Source organism: Heloderma suspectum, chromosome 4 (genome assembly GCF_057233095.1).
Source record: "Heloderma suspectum isolate Gila_16-S chromosome 4, 16-S_ref, whole genome shotgun sequence".
NCBI classification, from domain to species: Eukaryota; Metazoa; Chordata; class Lepidosauria; order Squamata; family Helodermatidae; genus Heloderma; species Heloderma suspectum.
In genome coordinates, this window is record NC_139461.1 from 263,489,102 (window position 1) to 263,511,874 (window position 22,773).

Here is a 22,773-nt window from a genome sequence, read left to right on the forward strand (position 1 = left end):
AATATCAGGGCAGCAACCACTTGAACATCCCCTCCCCCTGCATCCCACCTTTTGCTGGTCCAAGCAGCTTGTGGCAGCAGGAAGTGAGAGCATCTCCAAGATGGCACTGGACATGCCCAGTTCACACAGATTTCTTACACAAAGTGCTCTAGGAAGGCAGCTCTAATGCTGGAGGCTGGTGAGGGCAACCAAGGGCAGGGCAGTGACGTACCGTTTTTTACCACTGGTATGAAAAAGGCAAAGGATGGTCTTGAACAGTGGTTCCACAAACCCTACTCAGAAGATTGGCTGTCAAGTACCCTGATCCTAAACACATTTCTGGAAGCGAAGTCCAAATTATTTCAGTCACACAACTTAATTTCCATGCTGGTCTGTTTATGATTGCAGCGTCAGGATATTTTCGCATCTACTTTTTCAATGCAAGACTTAATTAGTGATTAATATGATCCTATACAAACTTATCTATTAGCAACCTCATGCCTGTGCTGTTCAGCTGCTCCTTGCATAAGCAGCACATTTATTTTTTCTGCATTCCCCCCACCCCATGCAGGATAAGTCATCTGTTGATCCTTTAAAAAGCCACAAACAGTAGAAACAAAAGCTTGTGAACCACCCAGATTGCTTTGGCTATTGGGCGGTATAGAAATGAAATGGAATGAATGAATAAACGAACAAACGAACGAACGAATGAACAAATTCCTGGGATTTATCTCCTGACTGACTGACCTGAAGGGCTGGAGGACCTGGGCATGGTCTGAAAGCACATGAGTCAGCCACGTTGCTGAAGTTAAGCAAGTCTGGCTCTGGTCGGTGGGTGGGTGGGTAGATGAGAGACTGCCTTGCAACGTCTGTTTCTTCATCCCATCCATTTTAGGGACAGTCCTATGTCCAACCTGAAACTATCCTAGCACTTAGAGGCTAATCTGGATGTCTGTTACCTCCTCCCACATTCCATTTTAAGACTGTGACTAAGGTCCAAACTAGCATAGTGGAGCTCTGCATGCTAGCTTTCTCTGCTCTCCTGTAAGCATGTGTGGCCCCAATTCGGATTGGGACTGTGGCACTCTGGGAGAAAAGGACTGAAGTTTCCCCTCCCTCAACTAGGTTTTTTTGTGAAATTCTACTACTGCCCCCGTAGGGGTGGGGGTAAAAAAAAAAAAAAAAAGGCATTGACTTGCAGTAGAGAGGTAAAATTGCCTGATCATCAGTGCAGCAGGTCTGTGCAGTTCATATCACCATGGTGTGGCAGCTGCTTTGCAATCGGCAGTCCCTGGTCAGAAGGAAGACCAGGGGGTATTTTATCCCAATTCATCAAAGCCCTCCTCAAAGCAAACTTCTTCTGTGAAGTCTTTGGCAGAAGCCCTTAGTTTTCATGGCCATCTGAAACGAATGCTGCCACTGCACGAGCAGGAATGACTGTGGGCACAATGGGAATCTTGTGAAAGTGGAAACTACCAAAACGACTGCTTCTGGAATGGGACAAGTCAGCGGACGTTGCAGAAGAGAGCTCCGCTGAATGGCTCCAGCTCAGGAGCCATCGTTTCAGCTAGTTTCTTGGGTTTCACTAGCATGCACTACTTTCCTGTCGCACTAGCACTTGTTCCCGCTAGCGCAATACGTTTAGAGCTGGCTAATTGCCAGCACTGGATCCTGCTCAACGTCATAGAAATATAAGAAGCTGCCTTATACTAAGTCAGATCATTTGTCCATCGGTATTGTCTATGCCACAAGAGAGCTTCGGCTATTGGGCGGTATAGAAATGAAATAAGTGAAATAAATAAATAAATACCACATCCCCAAGCTGGTGCCCTCCGCATGTGTTGGACTACAACTCTCATCATCCTTTTTGCTTGTATTATTCTGTAAAAAGCCTTCACATTGACAGGGCACTAATATTGATACTAATACCAATAAAAGCAGCAGCAGCAGCAGCAACATTCCTTTTCTTTCTTTCTTTTGCCCGAGGGCATAACAGTCATTGTGCTGAAAAGGAAAACAAGACCAAACAACAGTGTTACGGTTTTAGAAAGGTATTCCCCACCACGTCTGATCAATCCACAGTACCTACTGAGAAAATATGATGGTAACCATTGTAATTTCTACTTCGCAAATGGGTAGCATTCGAATTGACCACAAGAGGTCACCATTGGTATTCATCTCAGAGACCTCGCATGTGGAAGCAGGTTGACAACATGGAAAAAAAGACCATTCCTGTATCGTCTGGGACAAAGAAGATAACCAACCCAACAAAGTAAGTTGTCAGAATTATCTCACAGCATTTTGAGGTTTGTAGAAACATGGTTCTGTTAACTACAAACTCCCCAAATTAGTATCTCCTCCAAACAAAATATGCCAAAATGTGCCAGTTTTGTGCTCTTCTGTGCCACAGGCCTGTGTTTTCTGTGGCCACCAAAAGCGTGAAAATGACACCCCCTTGGTGGGTCATGGTGAATGCTAAAAAAAATCCATATTCTCATATCACCTCCAAATCTATGCCAAAGTTTTTGTGCTAGTTTTACCAGTTTCTTTGCGCCAGCAAGTTTCAAAAATCAAAACAAAATTGGCTTTCTAGCCAAGTGAGATTATCTCTGATTCCTATCCAAAAAACTTGTGCCAAACACTTGGAGTTTTCACTACTGTTTTCCCCTTACATCTACTCCAGAGCTGCTCACCATATGTAAAGAGCCAAGCATGGGTGCTTTGGTAACCTTGCTTGTTTCCACAGGTAGCTCTTTGCAGTATTTTGTATATTGTATATGTATATCTCAGTTATTCTTGTAGTGCATTTTTCTTCATCTTGTTGTATGTGTGTACTCTTTCAATACACTTTATGGAGATGTTGTATTTTTCTGTTGTTTGAATTGGGGAGTGATTCTTTGTTTGGCATTACACCAATGCCCTTTCCACATTTGGTTTGCTTTTGGGTGCAAGAGATAACAGTTAAAAGGAAATATACATGGGTGAAATATAATCAGGAAAAAAACTGACAAATGCTTTAAAAAAAAATCAATCTGCAGTGAGCATAATCCTGACCACTAAAAGCCCTCCCAGTCTCAGGACTCGTACATGTCACCAGAATCACATGGATGGATGCCGCATTGTGAGCATAGTCTTAACTCCTGTCTTCTTCCAGTTTTCCCCTACTTCCCTGGAATTAACTAAACCACCGAGACAATGCCTGTGCTTGTACATTTGGTTAAGGAGAATCAGTGGAGGCTGTCCTAGGAGGGACAGTACAGGAAAGTAGAAACAATGTATAACCATGGCACTGTATGCTCTTGGTGAATCATATGACACTCCCTATGTGTATCTGAGCAAATGTTTATGGGACATTGGCACAGGCATGTACAAATGCATCAGGGCGACGAACTGAAAATGGGGAAGTAAGAGAGATCCATAGCCCATGAGTAATGTATGGTCAACACTAAGGATGCTTCCAGATGGTGCTTCCAGACGAGGCTGTTATCACGCAATCGCCCTGCCTTATTCACAGTTTTACAGAGCTCCAAATGACATCTTCAGCTGGTAGCCTTCCGGCGTTTTCCCACTGAAATGTAGGAACATAGGAAGCAGCCTTATACTGAGTCAGACCCTTGGTCCATCCAGCCCCAGTACTGTCAGCACTGATGGGCAGTGGCTCTCCAGAGTTTGAGACAGGAGACTGCCCTACCCTGCCTGGAGATGCTGAGGATTGACCCTAGGACCTTCTGCATGCAAAGCACGTGCTCTGCCACTGAGCTGCAGCCCTTCCCCGCTGCTTCTTCCATCTTTTAGCTTGCTGCAAAAAAATCCATGAAGTGGGGAAGGACAGAAGAGCTGCACTATGCCTTCTGAATAGTAGCACTAGGAGCCATCCATCTGGATGTATCCTCAAAGGATTTGCCTTTGTCACTTCTACTCAAAGCATCCTAAGAATTTTCCCTTTGAGTACAAGTGACTGTCCTATTGGTATGTGTTGACTATATTGCTGAAATATAGATGCCAGTTTTATTGTTGGCTTCTATTGTTGTTTTTATCGCCATTTTACTGTGTTTATATTTTTGCCGCTTTTAATATTTTAACTCTTTTATGTACTTTATTGCTGTGAGCCTCCTTGGGAGGGCTTCTGCCCTGAAGGCAGCCAAGAAATATTTTAAATTAAAAATTAAAACCACTTGTGAGATATGTAGTTCGAAATAATACAGATTTTGATATCATGATGGGATATCAGAGAAGAAGAGCGGTCTGCAGTATGATGGGCCCAAGCCATTTAGGGCTATATAAAGGAGAAGAGAAAACAGATTCTTTGGTTTCTTGAACTGCACATGTTGCAAACTTTAAGACTGCTGTTTTCATTGGTCAACGTGCAAATGATGGTATCAAGGAAGCTGTCTTATACTGAGTCAGACCATTGGCCCATCATAGTGGAAGCTGCACCTTGGATAGCTCCTTTAGAGTTCTGACAGGTTCCGACTGAAACCCAGAGAGGATTCATCACCCCACTGACATCGGAGCCACCAGCTTCCACTGGTTCATCGGGTTCAGAATTGCCCACATTGGCTGGCAGCAACTTTCCAGGATTTCAGGCAGAATTCTTTCCTAGCCCTGCCTGGAGATGTCACCGACTGAACCCGGGACCTTCTGCATGCAAAGCACTGAGCTTCAGGCCCCTCAGATATTCCCAAATGTATCACTCTGGAGACTGGTAATGCTTTTCAAAGTCTGTAAAATGTATAAGGAGTGGTTGTTGGAAGTCAGCAGTCTCCTTGAAGATGGGTGTTCCAAAGATGACAATCAAAGTATTATAAGGTCTTTCAAAAGTAAACCAAGCTTTCTTTTCATTCTTCCTTTTGGATTAGCCACTTCCTCTACTCTATTACGACAATGAAGAAAGATTTAAGAAGTGGAACACTTCGCCAACTGTCGCAATTGCTCCTCTCCCCTTCCTTGGCCTTTCCATAATAACATTATGTCCTTTGTTTTGGAAGTTTTTCCTGGTTCCATGTGTTCTTAAAAGAGTGAGTTTTTTAATTGTGTTCTTAAAAGAGCAGGTTTTTAATTTATTGATGGTTTCATCATCACCAGCAAGTTTTAACATTTCCCTGATGGTTTTGTACCTCAGCATTGACTTGCAGATGTTCAAATCTTAAGGTTCCAAGGCTGGGCCAAGACATTTGGCTGCCTGAGGCGAAGAACAAGAGGGTGCCCCCTCCCACCTCCTCAGAACACTGGCAGATGAACCTGTCTTCAACACTGATGATGGGACAGCATCCTTCACTGCACCTGAAGGCAGCAAGCTAATGTAGGGGGCATGGAGCAGGATACACGGCACACAGGTCTCTCCTCCAACACCTTGCTGCCACCACCCAGCATCTGCTGCCTGAAGTGATTGCTTCACTCTGCTTAAAGGTAGCATCAGCCCTGTAAGAAATACTTGCTCTGAGCCCCAGTGGCAGATAGCAGGGCAGGGATACTGGAACTTGGGATCAGCCAGTGAACTTGGTTGGCATTACTTTCAGAATGGGCAAAAGGAAGCATGCCTTATCTTTGCACAATACGCAAGATAACTTGTGGAATTTATTACAACAGGATGTGGTAATGACAGCCACTAGCTGAGGTTTGGCTAGTTTTGTGTGTGTGTGTTTTAACAAGATTAGACAAATTTATGAAGGGCAGATCTATCAGGGGCCATATTCAGAGAAAATAGGCCTCTAGATAGGAGTGACAGATCACCTGGGCATTCAGAACTATGGCAGAGGCCCTACTCTGTGTCCCACCAGTGACTGAAGCACAGTTGTTGAGGACATAGAACAGGACCTTCTTGGTTGTAGCACCTCTGCTCTGGAACTTGCTGCCTCAAGGAGCGCATCTAGCCCTCTTCATTATTTGAGCAAAAGGGTATTGTGCAGGGCCAGCATCAGAAGGGTTGGTATCATTGGGTCAGCCAGGAGACATGCTCCACCCCAGAAGGTGGCCCCACTGCTGACCCTCAGAGCCTCCTGGTCCTGCTATTTTCCCTGCACTTTGCTGATGCCACCTGTTCACCTGCCCTCTCGAAGCATGAGAGCAGTAACAAGATCAAGAAGGTGCAGCAGCCTCTGCTTGCCTCATCCTCTCCTAATGGGCAGTGACATGGACTGGGTTCCTAGAGCGAGGGCAAGCAAGTGGGAAATAGTGACAATGGTATGGAAAGGGGTCCACTGAGGCCATCTCCCCTACCCTGCCCCAAATCTGGTGCCAACACTGGGGCTGTGATCAAGTGCCCCCCACACACACACACACACACAATATCTGTGCTGCATTGTGATGACTGTTTCCTTGGCTGCTGCTTCTTTGCACTTTTAAAGATGATTGTTTTGAGCTGAAGTATTGCTAGCTGCTTTGAATGCTCCATGATGGGCTGGAAAGGGCAAGATATAAAATAAAACAGAGGAGGGCTGTTACCTTCATATCCTGCTTCTGGTCTTCCTGGACACCTTTGGCTGCTGGAAACCGAATGCTGGGCTGGGTGAGATCTTTTCCTTGTTCAAGGAAAGGTCGTTATGAAATCACTGTTCAAAACAGCTGGGCATCCTAGCGAAGCAAGAGGTCGCCTGACAATGACTGTATAGTTGCCAGCCCAATGTTCACTTGAAGCAAGCTTCTGTCTTAAGACCACCCTACTGTTTGTCAAGGACATAACTTTCATGCCTATCTGAGCCTGATAAGCCATTCTGCTTGCCCCTCTTTCCTTTCTCTGCTTGTTCCCGCTCCACTCATCTGCACTGTATCTGGCAGAGTAGTGCAGGAGGCATAGTCTGTATAGCTTTCTCAGCCTACCTCTTGATTTGCATAATTAGTCAAGAATTTGCATCACATATAAATTAGCTTGCCCAGATTTGGGAAACTGGACTATGACAACCCAAAGAATGAAGGTGTGGTGGTCACATGCCATGTTATTCCTTCCTGTCCCCACACTTCACAGCGCGTGTTCTGCCATGGAAGTTCCATGTAGGGTAGCAATTCTCAAACTGTGTGCCAGGACACATCAGTTCAATGTGACTGTCATGGACCAGCAATGTCCTGTTCTGTGAGTGGAAGGGAAAACAGGCAAAATAGTGTCCCCCCACGCCTTCTTGTCCTTCCCTTCCTGTGGACTTTTCCACTGCCCCCAGGTGGAAATCTCTCTCTCCCTCCCACCCCCGGTTGCCTAGATGAAATCAAACTTAAAACTCTATGGGCCTCAGGTATCTACATTAGGTACTGTGGGGATTGGCTATTTGGTGTGGAGTGAGTAACCTGTAAGAGCTAAATTTAAAGATAAAAACGCTGCAATCCTATGCATGTTTAGATAGAAAAAGTCCTACAATTCCCAGCATGCCCCCAACCAACCATGCACCCTATATCTGATTAAGCAGCCCCCCCCCCTCCCCGCTTACTAGTGAGAGGCTCTTACTTCCTGTCTATATATGGTTTAGAGAGGTTCAGAGAGATGTGGCTGCCTTGACACTAAGAAGTACTGAGTCATACCCAGAGAGAACAGTTAGTTTAGAAATAGATGCTCATAGATTATATTTGAAACATTTATTGACAAAAAGTAAAAATAATTAACACAATTATAGAAAGAAAATGATACCATGATGCTTGCTGAAATAGAAAAAGAAAACAAGACAAAGCATAGTGCATTCATTACCAGCACAGCTTTCTATTAGCAGATGTTACCCCCTGCCGGGAGCAACCCCACCCAGTATCTTCCCTTTCCTTTTATTGTTTACCCTTGGACGTGATATGTAATGTGATTGGCTACTATACTCTTTTAATCCCACCTCTTAATATTTCTTTATATCTCCCATTTTACATCACTTCTTTATTACTTTTTCCTAGTGATCTTTGTTCACTGAAAAAAATACAAGATTTCCACAAGAATTGCACTCTGTCACAGGGTGCGTTTGCATGTCATGCTCAGCCACCTTGAGAATGAGCTTCGGTGGGTTGTTTGTGCACTGAACAACCCAAGTTACTCCCAACAGACGAGTGGGTGCACAGCAACTTGGAGTGGCTTCCATCCCACTCAGTCCTCCAGCCTGTTCCCTGCACATATCCTAGTGTCCATTGCATGGCAACCCATCTTATATCTTCATCCCTATGGTAGGAAACTTTCCAGGCCCCCCTCCCCGCTCTAATTACTACCCTTTTCAGAGAACTTTTTTGGCAACCTTTTTTCCTGATGCTTTGGAAGTATGCAAATGTGCTCATTTGTTTTTTTTGCAAGGGAACTGATATGATGAGACTGCACATAGGCTAATCTGTGCACAGTTGCAAAGGACAGTGGAAAAAGTAATACTAAGAGAAAGTATGAACCCATTTGCACAATTCAGAAGCAATTCAGAAGCACCGAAAATGGGGGAGGGGGAGTGAACAATTGTCAATTTCCTTGTATGCTATCGACTCCACTTTGGTGCTTCCCTTGACAGCGGTAACATACAAGGAAATTGACAAGGCAAGACTACACATAGTGGACAAGTGGATCTGTGCTCTTGCACGCTTGTGAAAGACTGCGGGGGGGGGATAAAAAAATTCAAATCCATTTGCTTACTTCCAAAGCTATATGGGGGGTGTGTGTGTGTGTGTGTATATATACACACACACACACACATACTGTATGTGTGTTTATTAATGATACCTTGTGATATCATTAGGTGTCAAGGAACACCTAATTACTTTGAATGAGTTCAAATCTCCAGGGCCAGATGAACTGCACCCTAGAGTAATAAAGGAACTGGCAGAAGAACTCTCAGAACCGCTGTCTATTCTCTTTGAGAAATCATGGAGGACGAGGGAAGTGCCAGATGACTGGAGGAGGGCTAATGTTGTCCCTATCTCCAAAAAGGGTAAAAAGGAGGAACCTGGGAACTACAGATCAGTCAGTCTGACATCAATCTCTGGGAAAATTCTGGAGGAGATTATAAAGCGATCAGTAAGCACCTTGAAAACAATGCAGTGATTACTTGAAGCCAACATGGATTTGTCAAGAACAAGTCCTGCCAGATGAATCTGATCTCATTTTTGGATCAGGTAACCTCCCTTGTGGACTGTGGGAATGCTGTGGACATAATATACCTCGACTTCAGCAAAGCTTTCGACAAAGTGCCCCATGATATCCTGATGAGCAAACTAGCTCAAAGTGGGCTAGATGAAACAACCATCCGGTGGATCCACAGTTGGCTACAGAATCGGACTCAAAGAGTGCTTATCAATGGGGTCTTCTCAAACTGGGGAGACGTAATGAGTGAGGTACCGCAGGGCTCAGTCCTGGGCCCAGTGCTCCTCAACATTTTTATTAATGACTTGGAGGAGGAAGTGCAGGGAATGATGATTAGATCTGCAGATGACACAAAATTGGGCGGGATAGCTAAGACAGAAACAAAATTCAAAGTGATCTTGATAGACTGGAGTGCTAGGCAGAAAACAACAAAATGACATTTAATAGGGATAACTGCCAAGTTCTGCACCTAGGAAAAAGGAACCAAATGCACAGTGACAAGATGGGGGATACGTGGCTCAACAACACTATAAGCAAGAAGGATCTTGGAATTGTTGTAGATCACAAGTGGAATATGAGCCAACAATGTGATGTGGCTGCAAAAAAGGCCAGTGCTCTTTTGGGCCGCATTAATAGAAGCATAGCTTCCAAATCCTGGGAAGTACTAGTTCCCCTCTACTCAGCACTGGTTAGGCCTCATCTGGAGTACTGTGTCCAGTTCTGGGCACCACATTTTAAGAAGGATGCAGACAAACTGGAGAGGGTTCAGAGGAGGGCAACAAAGATGATCAGAGGACTTGGAAACAAAGCCCTATGAAGAGAGACTGAGAGAACTGGGCATGTTTAGCCTCGAGAAGAGAAGACTGAGGGGAGATAGGATAGCGCTGTTCAAGTACTTGAAAGGTTGGCACAAGAGAGGAAGGCCAGGATCTCTTCTCAGTCATCCCAGAGTGCAGGACACAGAATAATGGGCTCAAGTTACAGGAAGCCAGATCCCGGCTGAACATCAGGAAAAGCTTCCTGACTGTTAGAGCAGTACAACAATGGAACCAATTCCCTAGGGAGGTGGTTGGCTCTCTGACACTGGAGGCATTCAAGATGAGGCTGGACAGCCATCTGTCAGGGATGCTCTGACTTGGATTCCAGCATTGAACAGGGGGTTGGACTCGATGGTCTTATAGGCCCCTTCTAACCCTACTATTCTATGATTCTATATGGTAGGAATTTGTTTCATGTAAATAAAACAAACCAATCAGGATTATGAACATACCTTTGGCTCCATCATTAAACTACTATTGAATGAGAAGCCAAATATTGCACTTCATATTAATATGGCAAGTTTATTTTCTAAATGAAACCTTTGTGTGTTATAGTTGTCTTACATCCATGTATGATCATAGATGATGTTGCTATAGCCACAAAATGTGTAGCACCTTCACCATACAATTTATGACCATTGATACACATGTACATAGATTCCCTTTAGTTTGTCTTTTTATGTAGTTATGCTCCCTCTACCCATTCTTATGGTTAAACATTTTATCTATGGTGTTGGCTGACAAAAACAATTTCTATTCATTCTAAATAATTCAATACCTTTAGCTTTTTCTCCTGCATACATTGGAAAATTGTAAATGTTCCCCAGTTCCCCATTTTATTCACCTAGTTTTCAATATATGCTAACTGATTTACTGATTTTCTATTGTCTCTATATCTACACAATTCACAGTGTGTTCACGGGGTTTATTCTATTCCCACCCCGCACCAAATCCACCCATAACATTTTCAACACTCTTATCTTCATTGCTTCTTCTGCTGCTGTAACCCAGAGCCTTTTTTTTTTAAGTGGACAGGTTTTTAATTTTATTTTATTGTTGCCATTCTCTGGTTGCTATCTTGAGATACAGTGTACAGTAGAGAAAACTGGATACATTGATGGCAGGTAGGTTAAGATGCAATTGAGTAGACGAAGCTTGATGTTCAGTGCTACACATACAGCACAGTCATTTTGCAACACTGTACTCTTCACATTAAAAAATTCACATCTTGCTTTAACACAGTTTTGGTGTCTTGTGTTGTGGTATTAACTTTTGCAGTCATGGACAAATTATTGGTTGTTCAATGCGGTAGCTTTTGATGTGTTTGAGCAATTGCTACACAGTTCCTCAGGGCAGTGGATCTCACATCATGGATCTGGAACATTTTGTTAGGTCCACTCAACCTGTTTGGCAGTTGAAAGGTATATTGCCACACAGGTCGGCATGCAGTTCCAAATACTCTCACCTGCACCAGCATTAAAGTCTCTGTTTCCCTGACAAAGTTATCATGGACTCAATGGTCTTGAAGGCTCCTTCCAACCCTACTATTCTATGATTCTATGATGTCCTTTTTTATGTATGTCAGCGTAAGATCTTTGTTTTCAGTTGTCAGTTTCAGTAAAGAGAGCAGGACTTGTGGTGCTAGCATTTCAGGCCATTTTAGCTTCAGAAGCAGTTGGTAAATTGTAAGGTTCAGTAATACATTTCAGTTTTGGAGTTCAGCATTCCAGTAACACAGCCCAAAGGAATTGTTTATGACCATCAGTCAAGTTTAAATGTATTTCATGTGAATCTTTTTAGATCTTCTGGCAACTGGTAATCCACATAGCCACACAGGTGTTGTTTTTTAATTCATTTTTATTGTGAAATTTCAACAACAAATTGTATATGAAAGAACATATATATATATATATATATATATATACACACACACACACACACACACAGTATGTGTGTGTATGTGTGTGTGTGTGTGTGTATGTATGTATGTATGTGTATATGTATATATATATATATATATACACACACACACACACATATGAAAATACATCTTTGTAGCGATCATACATAAACTTCAATAAAAGCAGACCAGATATCCAAATAAGAATCCATTCAAAGGTGGCATCTATATGCCACCCATTCAAATATATTGTAATTTTCTCAATCAATAGCATTATAGGAGGTGAACATTTATCTTTCCAATATTGTAATATCAGCCTTTTAGTTGTCAAAAGGGCATGGAACAAAATAATCATTCATTAATTTCCAAGAAGCAGGTAGATAGTTCTAAAGAGCATGTACATATTCAGGCATTTGTTGAAGTCGGGGTTTGTCCTGGCAGATTGATGCTTGGGGTTGGGATCCTACACAAAAGTATAACAAAAACATCTAACACCAACAACTCTATCTCCCCCACCCCATTGCTTTTGACTGCAACAGCCAAAAAAGAGTATATCCAAAAGAACTATTATTATGGAGATTCAGGATTAGAAGATGAAACATTGTGGTGCACGTAAGGTACATTCCAATTAGGCCTAATGTCCTTAACTCATGCATATCACTTGCCGACATCTGTTAAATCCTAATTTAATAACCTTTTCATAGATTTGTTTTCTAATTTTAGAACTTCTTCATTATTACATTACAATTATGATTTTGATAACATATAAGTTATCAGAAATGGTATGGTCAGGAAGTGTGTATCATGTTTAATGTAGACAATTTTTATTCTATATAAAATCTTAAATGTTCCCAAGTTCCCAATGAAAACACAAAATAACCAGTGTGTGTGTGTGTGTGTGTGTGTGTGTGCGTGTGCATACATATATATATATATATCTGACCCAATACCAATGACTTTAATTAGCACCAATCATTTTAGCAAACAGCATATATGCAGGTAACTTCATGGTGCAATTCTATTGATTGTGTCCTCAATGATCAGAGGTTTCTGATCACTTCCCCATCCTCAAACCCTGCATTTTTCACTAGATGGGCTTTTTTGCCCATTTAGCAATGTTGCTTCAGAAGGGAAGGAAAGAAGGTTGGAAGAGACTCGGGACAGCAAGTATCTTGGCCTCTCTGGTTCCCTCCCCTCCCCACCCACTGGAATGGCCTCTTTCCTCCTCCTCCAAGGTTGCTTTTCCTCAGAGGCCAGCCAGTGTGGTTCTTTCTGCACCAGCTGTGAGGGGGAAGGGGGGGCAGATCTCCAACTCCCCCTTCCAAGATCAGAGCACTATGGCCCCTTAGATAATGTCTATAATGAGCTCAAAATAAAACTTTCAAAAAAACAACAACAAAAATAGGGTTTTTTATTTGGAAAGAAAATATCAAAATAAAACAATGAAGTGGCCAAAACAATGGCCAACACAAAACATATAGACCAAGTAGATGGCTTACTTCAGTGGTCATGACTTTTTCTTGACTGAACTTGTTTCATTAATCTTGCAACAGAAAAACAAAAACACCCTAGCCCCTGTTTGGCAGGGATTAGAAGTTAGCAAAGTAAATATTCACAAAAACAATGATTTAGGGAGCAATCCTATGGCTGCTAGTCAGCGGCTAGATAGCCACAGGATATGTCGGTTTCCAGGAACCGACCTTCCCCCCGCCCATGCTGCCTTGTAGGCAGCATGGAACAGGCCCATGCTCTGAAGAGCAGTGTGGAGCGGTGTAAAAGGGGCACTCCCAGGGGTGGGGCAGGGTGGGCAGAAATGCCGGTACAACACATCCTAGGTGTTGTCCAGCCACCGCCGCCACCGCTCCGACTTCCCATGGCTAGACAGCCAAAATCAGCTGTCTAGCCATGAATGCAGGGCAGGAGAAGCAGGGAGGAGATAATCCTGCACTGGAGAGGTGGTCGCTTCTAAGTTCGGAGGTGGTCAGCTATCCCCATAGGATTGTGTCAGGAGTGCCCTAGCTGCCTCTCACAGTCCCCTCCAATAGCCAACTCAGGGCACGGACGACAAGGATTCTTTCCAAGGTTTTATTCCTTTATTACTTTATGACTCTTACAGATACTAATCACTAGCAACTAAGCAAGGAACTGCACTCTGTAGATAGCAGAGTAGCCTAAGCTCCAGGTTAGGCAATTGGTCCCCATTTGAAGGAGAACCACGGGAAGACTCTGAATTTATGGGCTATGGAGAGATCCTCCCTCTTTCCCTTGGGTCCTTGGGACACGACCGTTGTTTGAGCGCCAAACGAGCGCAACACCTCCTTTCCGCACCCTCCATCTGTTTTTGCTCCCTGCGTCTGCGCCGAGCATCCAGCAAGCCCCCCTCCAGCACTCTCTCACTGCCAGGGTCACTATCTATCCCAGGAATGCTGGCAGGAGGAATCTCTGCCAGCTGCTGTGCTTGTGAGAGATGAACGAGCTCCTCTCCCACAGATTGCTGTTCCTCCTCAGAATCAGAACTGCTCTGGGGCTCTATGGGCTCAGTTTCCACCCTGACAGATTGCACCTTTAAACTATGCTTTTTAAGGAGACTGCTTTGATTACTCTTTATTTTATTTTATTTTATTTATTCTTCTAAAACCCTAACATTTGGAAGAAGAAACAAAAGTGTTTGGGACTACCAGAGTCAAATAGATTTGAAGTGTAGGTTTTTCCTTTTTCCTTTTTTTTTTTTTTTTTTCTTTTTTCACATGTCTTACTGGTCTTCCCAAAAATAGATCATAAAGTTTCAAAAAATGAAGTTTAAATTTTGCTGAAGAAAAATGTAAATAGGAAAAAAAGATTTAAAATCTGAATAGATACACTGTTGTGTGCATCCATGTGCACGCGCACACGCGCACACACAAACCACAAAAAACCCCACCTGAGCAATAGGATAATAAAACAATTAAGGACAAATATATCCAACTAACCTAACTAGACTGTGTTCCAATTTTATCCACATCCCTTACAAGCAGTATCTTACTGTCATGGGTACAGTTCTCTCAGTCAGTGTTCCAGTTCTAGCAGCTCTGACTTTTCTTTCCTCTAATACTCTAGCCCTCTCTTTCTTCCCTTCCTTCCTTCTCTCTAGGGCTGTGCACCACTTCAGTCCAAAGCCTGAATAACAAGTCGAAGTGGGCTACTTCAGAGGTGCCTCCGCATGATATGAGGTGGGGCAGAATAGCAACGAGGCACCCCAAAGCAAAGCACCTTGTATATGAAGCACCTCATGTGACTAGGTGATTCGTTCTGAGCAACCCAGACAGCCTGGCGCCAAAAGTATCAACTTGAGAAAGTCCAGCGAGGGGTTGAGGAGGAGGGAGGGAGGGAGGGAGGGAGGGAGGGAGGGAGCTTTGGTGAATGGAAACCCTAGTTGCCAAATCAGGGCTGAAGGTAACCCAGCAATCTCCAATCAGTGACAGTGGTGGAGGAGGGGGGAAGATTGAATAACTGGAGGAAAACAGCTGCATTTCAGAGACAGAGATCATTCTGGTGGGGTTACTTAGGGATGTGAGAACCCAACCCTGGCCGGGTTCTCTGGATGCCCCCCACCCCAGCCCCTGCTCCATTCACCAGTCCCTCCGCCTCCGCCATGACCACCATGTATTTAAAAAACATGGCAGTTGGAAGTCTATGTGCACATAGACTTACACGCAAAAAGCTCCATAAATCTTGAGCATATGGGCGATTCATAGCACTTTTTGTGTATAGGTCTATGTGTGCACTTAGACTTATATGCAAAAAGCTCTTTGAATCACCCAAGCAGAGAAGGAGGAGGCGCAGCGCACACACACACACACCCCGCCGCTTGCTCGCTGTCTCCTCCTAATGAGCAGGAGACGGCTAGCGGCGGGGGGTGCGCACCACCACCACCCTCCTCCTACTGGTCGGCTGTCAAGGACAGCCAACCAGCAGCATGGCACATGCCCCCTCCGCTTGCTCGCTGTCTCCTCCTCAAGAGCAGGAGACAGCTAGCAGTCCTTGACAGTCGAGCAGGCAGGGGGCGGTACAGGGCTGAGAGGCACCGCTCTTTGCTTTGAGAGCTTTTGTGGGAAAAAAATCAAATTTCAGCTGCACACGGCACAAAGAGCGCTGGGCCAAACTGTCTGAAATTTGGGATCCCCTCCATGTCAGCAGAGAGGCCCCCAAGTTTCATGTATTTATCATGAAAACTGAAAAGGTTATGGCCATTTGTGTTTGCCCATGCCAGTCAATGGGAAAACGCCCAAACCGAGTGATCCAGTGGTTCAAATCTCACTTCGGATCCAGAACCGAGCCGAAGCAAAGGGGCCCCGAATTGGTCCAAGTCGAAGAGGGGTTGGTTCTGAGGGTCTGAAGCAGCATCCGAAACCAAGCGGTGGGTCCTTGCACAGCCCTGCTTCTCTCTGCTTCCTTGCCTTCGCCTTTAATCTCTTTTTCTCTCTCCCCCCAGCTCCAGCCAATCAGGAAGGTAGTGTCTTGTTTATTTCTGCAGGCTACTTTTCTTTTTATTGAGTCTAAACATTGCTAAACTTTATAACCTCCTGGTTCCCCTGAGCACAGCTTCCTGAGGTCTATATTGTCACTAAACATTTGACTTCTGACCTTTCGGATGAAACTAACTAGCACATATACAAAGATTTAACCCCATAATATCCTAAAAACAAACTAAATATAAACATGGATGACAGATCTGTTCCTTCCTAGTGACAAAACTACCAATATGCTATGAAAAAGTAGTTCATTCACTAAAAGCTCATGCGAACACCAAAAGCACACAACCACAGAGGAATCTGCCCACTGCATCTCTGCATGATTCACAGCCCGGCTTTGCCTCTTTGCAATCAATCTCCTCTGCTAGAGCCAGATACTCCTGCTGCACCTCTGCATCAGGTGTGAGTAGATCATTCACTCCCAGTGCAGACACAAATGGCAGATTTACCCACCCTCAGGGGAGGTTGCCCACGGCAATCCTGTATAAGGATTGTTCTGAACATCCTGTTCTGAACATCCCACCTTCTGGGAGGCACACGCAGAGCAGCAAGTAACTCAGAAATATGGGGGTCGTCTTCAAAGGCCAGGACATTCTTAATATTTTACACTTTAAAGCCCAATTCAGATGTGTTGGAAAACTGTGGTTTCCCACTATGAAAATGAGGTACAGTGGGCTTGGGGCTCACACACACACCCTCCTTTCCTTTTGTAGGCAGGAGGAGCAGATTCATAGAATCACAGAATAGTAGGTTTGGAAGGGGCCTATAAGACCATTGAGTCCAAGCCCTCCTCAGTGCAGGAATCCAAGTCAGAGCATTCCTGACAAGCAGCTGTCCAGCTTCATCTTGAATGCCTCCTCTTTTGGAAGAAGACTGAGCCAAAGTAGGAACTGACCACTTCTGCCTTTCTTTGTCATCTGTTATCATTTTGCCATCCTTATTTAATAGCTGAACCACCATTGCTTTCCTCTGTCTTTTATTATGCTCATATCTGAAGAAAGCCTTTTTGTTGCTTTTAGCATTCCTCGCTACCCTCAGCTCGTTCTCAGCTTTAGCCTTCCCAGCACCATCCCTGCAATTCTGTGCTACCTGCCTATATACTTCCTTTGTTACTTGGCCTTCTTTCCACTTCCTATATGTGACCTTTTTTGTTTTCAGGTCATTTCTAAGCTTTTTGTGAAGCCACATTGGCTTCTTCTGTTGTCTTCCACCTTTGGTTCTTGTTGGAATCATTTGTAATTGTGCCTTTAGAATTTCCTTTTTTAAAAGCTCCCACCCATCTTCCACCCATCAGAGTCGCTGACCATGGGACCTTATTTGTCATTGTTCTGAGTTTATTAAAATTGGCTTTCCTAAAATCCAGGGTACGTGTTTGACTACACTTGGCTTCTTCAGGTACATGCATAGTAAAAGACAGAGGAAAGAAATGGTGGTTCAACTATTAGATAAGGATGGCAAAATGATAACAGATGACAAAGAAAAGGCAGAAGTGCTCAATTCCTACCTTGGCTCAGTCTTCTCCCAAAAGAGGGTCTATGACCCCTCTGGCAAAGGAGAAGTACAGGCTGAAGGGGCAAGATTGCAGCTTGAGAATGATAGGCATATGGTCAAGGAACACCTAATTACTTTAAATAAGTTCAGACCTCCAGGGCCAGATGAACTGCATCCCAGCATAATAAAGGAACTGGCAGAAGAGTTCTCAGAACCAGTGTGTATTACCTTTCAGAAATTATGGAGGATGAGTGAAGTGCCAGATGACTGGAGGAGGGCTAAGGTTCATATCTCCAGGGTCAGATGAACTGCATCCTAGAGTAATAAAGGAACTGGCAGAATGATTGGAGGAGGGGTAATGTTGTCCCTATCTTCAAAAAGGGCAAAAAGTAGGAACCTGGGACCTACAGACCAGTCAGTCTGACATCAATCCCTGAGAAAATTCTGGAGGAGATTATAAAGCGATCAGTATGCAAGCACCTTGAAAACAATGCAGTGATTACTTGAAGCCAACATGGATTTGTCAAGAACAAGTCCTGCCAGATGAATCTGATCTCATTTTTGGATCAGGTAACCTCCCTTGTGGACTGTGGAAATGCTGTGGACATAATATACCTCGACTTCAGCAAAGCTTTCGACAAAGTGCCCCATGATATCCTGATGAGCAAACTAGCTCAAAGTGGGCTAGATGAAACAACCATCCGGTGGATCCACAGTTGGCTACAGAATCGGACTCAAAGAGTGCTTATCAATGGGGTCTTCTCAAACTGGGAAGACGTAACGAGTGAGGTACTGCAGGGCTCAGTCCGGGGCCCAGTACTCTTCAACATTTTTATTAATGACTTGGAGGAGGAAGTGCAGGGAATGCTGATCAGATTTGCAGATGACACAAAATTGGGCGGGATAGCTAAGACAGAAACAAAATTCAAAGTGATCTTGATAGGGAGTGCTGGGTAGAAAACAACAAAATGACATTTAATAAGGATAACTGCCAAGTTCTGCACCTAGGAAAAAGGAACCAAATGCACAGTTTCAAGATGGGGGATACGTGGCTCAACAACGCTACAAGCGAGAAGGATCTTGGAATTGTTGTAGATCACAAGCGGAATATGAGCCAACAATGTGATGTGGCTGCAAAAAAGGCCAATGCTCTTTTGGGCCGCATTAATAGAAGCATAGCTTCCAAATCCCGGGAAGTACTAGTTCCCCTCTACTCAGCACTGGTTAGGCCTCATCTGGAGTACTGTGTCCAGTTCTGGGCACCATACTTTAAGAAGGATGCAGACAAGCTGGAGAGGGTTCAGAGAAGGGCAACGAAGATGATCAGAGGACTGGAAACAAAGCCCTATGAAGAGAGACTGGAAGAACTGGGCATGTTTAGCCTTGAGAAGAGAAGACTGAGGGTCATAATTCCCCTCCCATATTAAGAGTTCAGGTTCATTCTGTTTGTTTCCCATACTCTGGGCATTAGTATATAGACATCGAAGACGATGTGCTTTATAGTCTGGCTTTCTTCCTACATGTTTCCGAAGATAATTATTGGGCATTATTAGATCTGTTCTCTCCATTGTAGTGCATGAGCCTTCGGCCATTGTTACCTCCAACTTTACGTCTCCCTTCCCCATAGAATTCAGTTTAAAGCCATCTTGATAAAGTTCTTCATGCTGTGACTGAATACAGTCTTCCCAGCCCTTGTGAGGCACAACCCATCCCTTGCCAACAGTCCATTTTCCAGGATGTATAGCCCATGGTCCCCCAATCCAAATCTCCCATGTCAGCACCACCTTTGTAGCCAGTCATTCACTTGGAGTATTTTTCTTTCCCTTTCTATCCCTCTTCTAACTACTGGAAGGATGGATGAGAAAACTATCTGGGCCCCAAAGTTCTTGAGTTTCCTTCCCAAAGCTTCAAAGTCTGACATGATTTCTTCATAGCTCTGCTTGGCGGTATCATTTGTTCCCACATGGATGAGAAGAAAGGGATACCTGTCAGTGGGCTTTATGAGTGTAGGCAACCCTTCAGTCATGTCTCTAATCCACCCTCCTAGGAGACAGCATACCTGGCAAGTCCATGGATCTTCACAACATACTTGGGTTTCAATCCCATGCAGCAAGGAGTCTCCACAACTACTACTCTTCCCTTCTTGTTATTTTGGCCTTGGTTTCATTGCCTCTGCTTGACTGACCCTCAGCCTCTTGCTTGCTCTCCTGTGAGGTCCCCTGTAATTCTTCCTCTGCAGGCTGTCCTCAAGTACCTGAAAACGGTTCCATAGTTCCGCTGCTTCCACTGGTGCAGAGTGGCTTCTTGTTCTTCTCCTCCTGTCACCCTTTTTCTAAGGAGTATCCTCTACTTCATTTTTCCTCACCTCAGCATTTTCCTTTTCTGCCTCAGCTTGCTGTTGCTCTTCTAGCTTCTGTACTTTGTAGTGCTGCTGTAGTTCCACCGTTCTGTCTAAGAGCTCTTTGTCTTCTCTTATTCCCTTGAGGGTCGACCCTCACTGCTCCAGTCCTCTTACTTTTTCTTCCAACAGTGTAATCAACTTGCACTTGTTGCACATGTAGCCCATGTTGATTTCAGGCAAGAAAACAAACATGGCACAGACCTCACGGGACACCACCACAGGAGAGTCTTTTCCTTCCATAGCCTCTATTCCCTTTATGTTTCTAGCTTTCTGATTGTACTGGGATAGCCTGTGCTTTGTCCTCTATTCACTGGAGGTTAACAACAGAGTCCCACTGGTATGGAAGAAAAAGAAATTTAAAAAACATTGTTATGGGCCTCACCCTTTACCTCCCCTACCAAACTCCTGTTTGCTCTCCCTGTTTGCTCGCTCTGATGGCGCTCTCTCTCTCTCTCTCTGGCAGCTTGCTTGCTTGTATAGCCCCTAGACCAGCTGGAGCAGCTTCCTCTGCTCTGCTCAGCTAGGAGACAGGAAACAGACTGAAATTCCCCACCCACACAGCTGCTGGGAGTACTCAGGCCACGCTCCTTCAATTCAATTGGGGCTCTCAGGAGCCCATGGTGAGCACACGGCAACTCAGAATGGAAAAGACAGTCCCCTGGGCTTGCTCCAGCCCACTCACCATTTTGCCTTTGTCTCCTCTTCCACTGCAACTCCTCTACAAAGTTCCTGTTTGATCTCCCTGTTTGCTCGCTCTGATTGCTCTCTCTCACTGGGAGCTTGCTTGCTTGTATAGTCCCTAGGCCAGTTGGAGCAGCTTCCTGTGCTCTGCTCAGCTAGGAGATGGGAAACAGACTGATAGGAGACAGGAAACAGATTGAATGCATCTGCTTTTGATTTTAAACTAACCACAGTTCCCTGTGCCATCTGAACTTAAAGAACAGTGGTTTGCTTTAAAACATGAGTGGGCAGAAGGTATATCTAGATCTACTGGTTGATCTCTGGATGATTTGTAGAAGACTGGCCAGGGTTTCCGAGCCTTTTCTGTGGACCTCACTCACCACTGCTGTACCACCAAATTTGCCACTGAATTTTGGTGATGCAGCAGCGGTGGCAGCAAAATCTCCTGCAACCTTGCTTTAAAATGGGGTGTGGAGAACACACTCCTTTCTTTTCAGGCAAAATTGCCTTACCACCAAATTTGCTGCTGCACTGCCACATTTCAGTGGAAAATTTGGCAGCATAACAGTGGTGAGTTGGGGGCCACACACAAAAACAAGGGAGCATGTGGCCCAGGGGCCAGGTGCTGCCCACCCCTGGCTTAAACAAACAGCAGTTTTCCCACCACGGATGCCACAGGGAATTGTGGCTACTTTCAAACTGGAAGTGGAGGGTTTGTTTCTCCTTCTCTGATGCACAAAAGAGCTTGCTCTCTCAGTGGGAAACCATGGTTTCCATTACATCTGGACTAGGCCAATAAGCAAACCTTTTCATCTGTAAATGTGAAGTGTGTGCCCGGTACAGAAAATAGTGTTCCTCTGCTCAGATTCCCCCACAGTGTTTCTTTAGCTGAACACAATTTCCTCCAGCTGGTGATCTTACACGACCATCGCCCAGCCATTTTTCTTTTTTTAGCCAGTTGGTGCAAGAGCTTTAAAGGTCAGTGAGCAGGATTTATCCTTCACAGTTCAAGAGCGGAATGACTCAGCATTTTTCTGGCAAAACAGAAGAGCTTTTCTCTCCCAAACAACGTGCGGTTCCAGCCACTACGGCTCCTGACGGCTGCAGCATTGTGCTGCCCTCCAACTGCACACACTCCACTGTTGCACATTCCTGACCTAAAGATACCCATTCCTCCTACAGAAAGCTGCCATCCGTTTAAATCTCACCACTGGAGTGCCTCCAAGGCACAGGGACATCTTTTCTCTGCTACCACAAAGCCCTTATATAACTTACATTCAGAGAACATGATCCCATTCCAACCCAGGAGAGGGTATGGTCAATTTTTGCTTCTGGAACAGCACTTGGTACAAAACCAACAGCCTGGCAGCAGCAGAAGGGGTGCGTCTGTCTGCGTGGGTGAGAGATGTGCAGGCTGACAGCTGAGTCAGGACCTGATTGCTCCAATGAGGAGGAAGGAGAAGAGGGAGGCTACATGGGCGCTGTGGAGGGAGAGATTCCTTCAGGGAGGCAAAAGTTTATCCTTGTTTTCCTTGGGCAGAATCCCAGAAGCCCTACAGCAAACCTATTAGAATGATAAAGAATACTGGAATCGTTTGGTTCCAGAACAAGGGCAATAGTTTCCATTCAACCTAATGAGTTATTCACCCAAGCACACACCATAGGTTACAACAAAGGACCGATCTACATTGCGCCTGCCATCGCAATGAATTTGGTGTCCCATCGAGTTAAACGCTCTCGCATTAAAACATGATTATTCACACTCACCCATTTTCCCCGTTGCAGTGCTTCATTGAATGCACAAGCTCAGTTCACACTCAAGCACTGTGCTGTTTTCCTGCTGTTTTCCCACATGCGCTTGTCTGATCTCGGATGCTAAGTGGGGTCGGCCCCAGTCAGTAGTTGGATGGGCGACCGCCTGGGAATCAGGCTTCCTGCACTGAGCAGGGGGTTGTTGTATCCCTTCAAAT

The 22,773-nt window shown here is 44.6% G+C and overlaps 1 protein-coding gene across 1 annotated transcript in view; it reads right to left on the reverse strand.

Moving 5' to 3' along the window:
* The window catches only part of TNNI1 (troponin I1, slow skeletal type), a 56,202-nt gene extending 49,591 nt beyond the window's left edge, over window positions 1-6,611 (reverse strand). Inside the window, exon 1 of the mRNA XM_084853598.1 lies at window positions 6,424-6,611. The gene's annotated coding sequence lies outside the window, so the exon portion shown is untranslated. The remainder of the gene's footprint in view (window positions 1-6,423) is intronic.
* Between the last annotated feature and the right edge of the window lie 16,162 nt (window positions 6,612-22,773).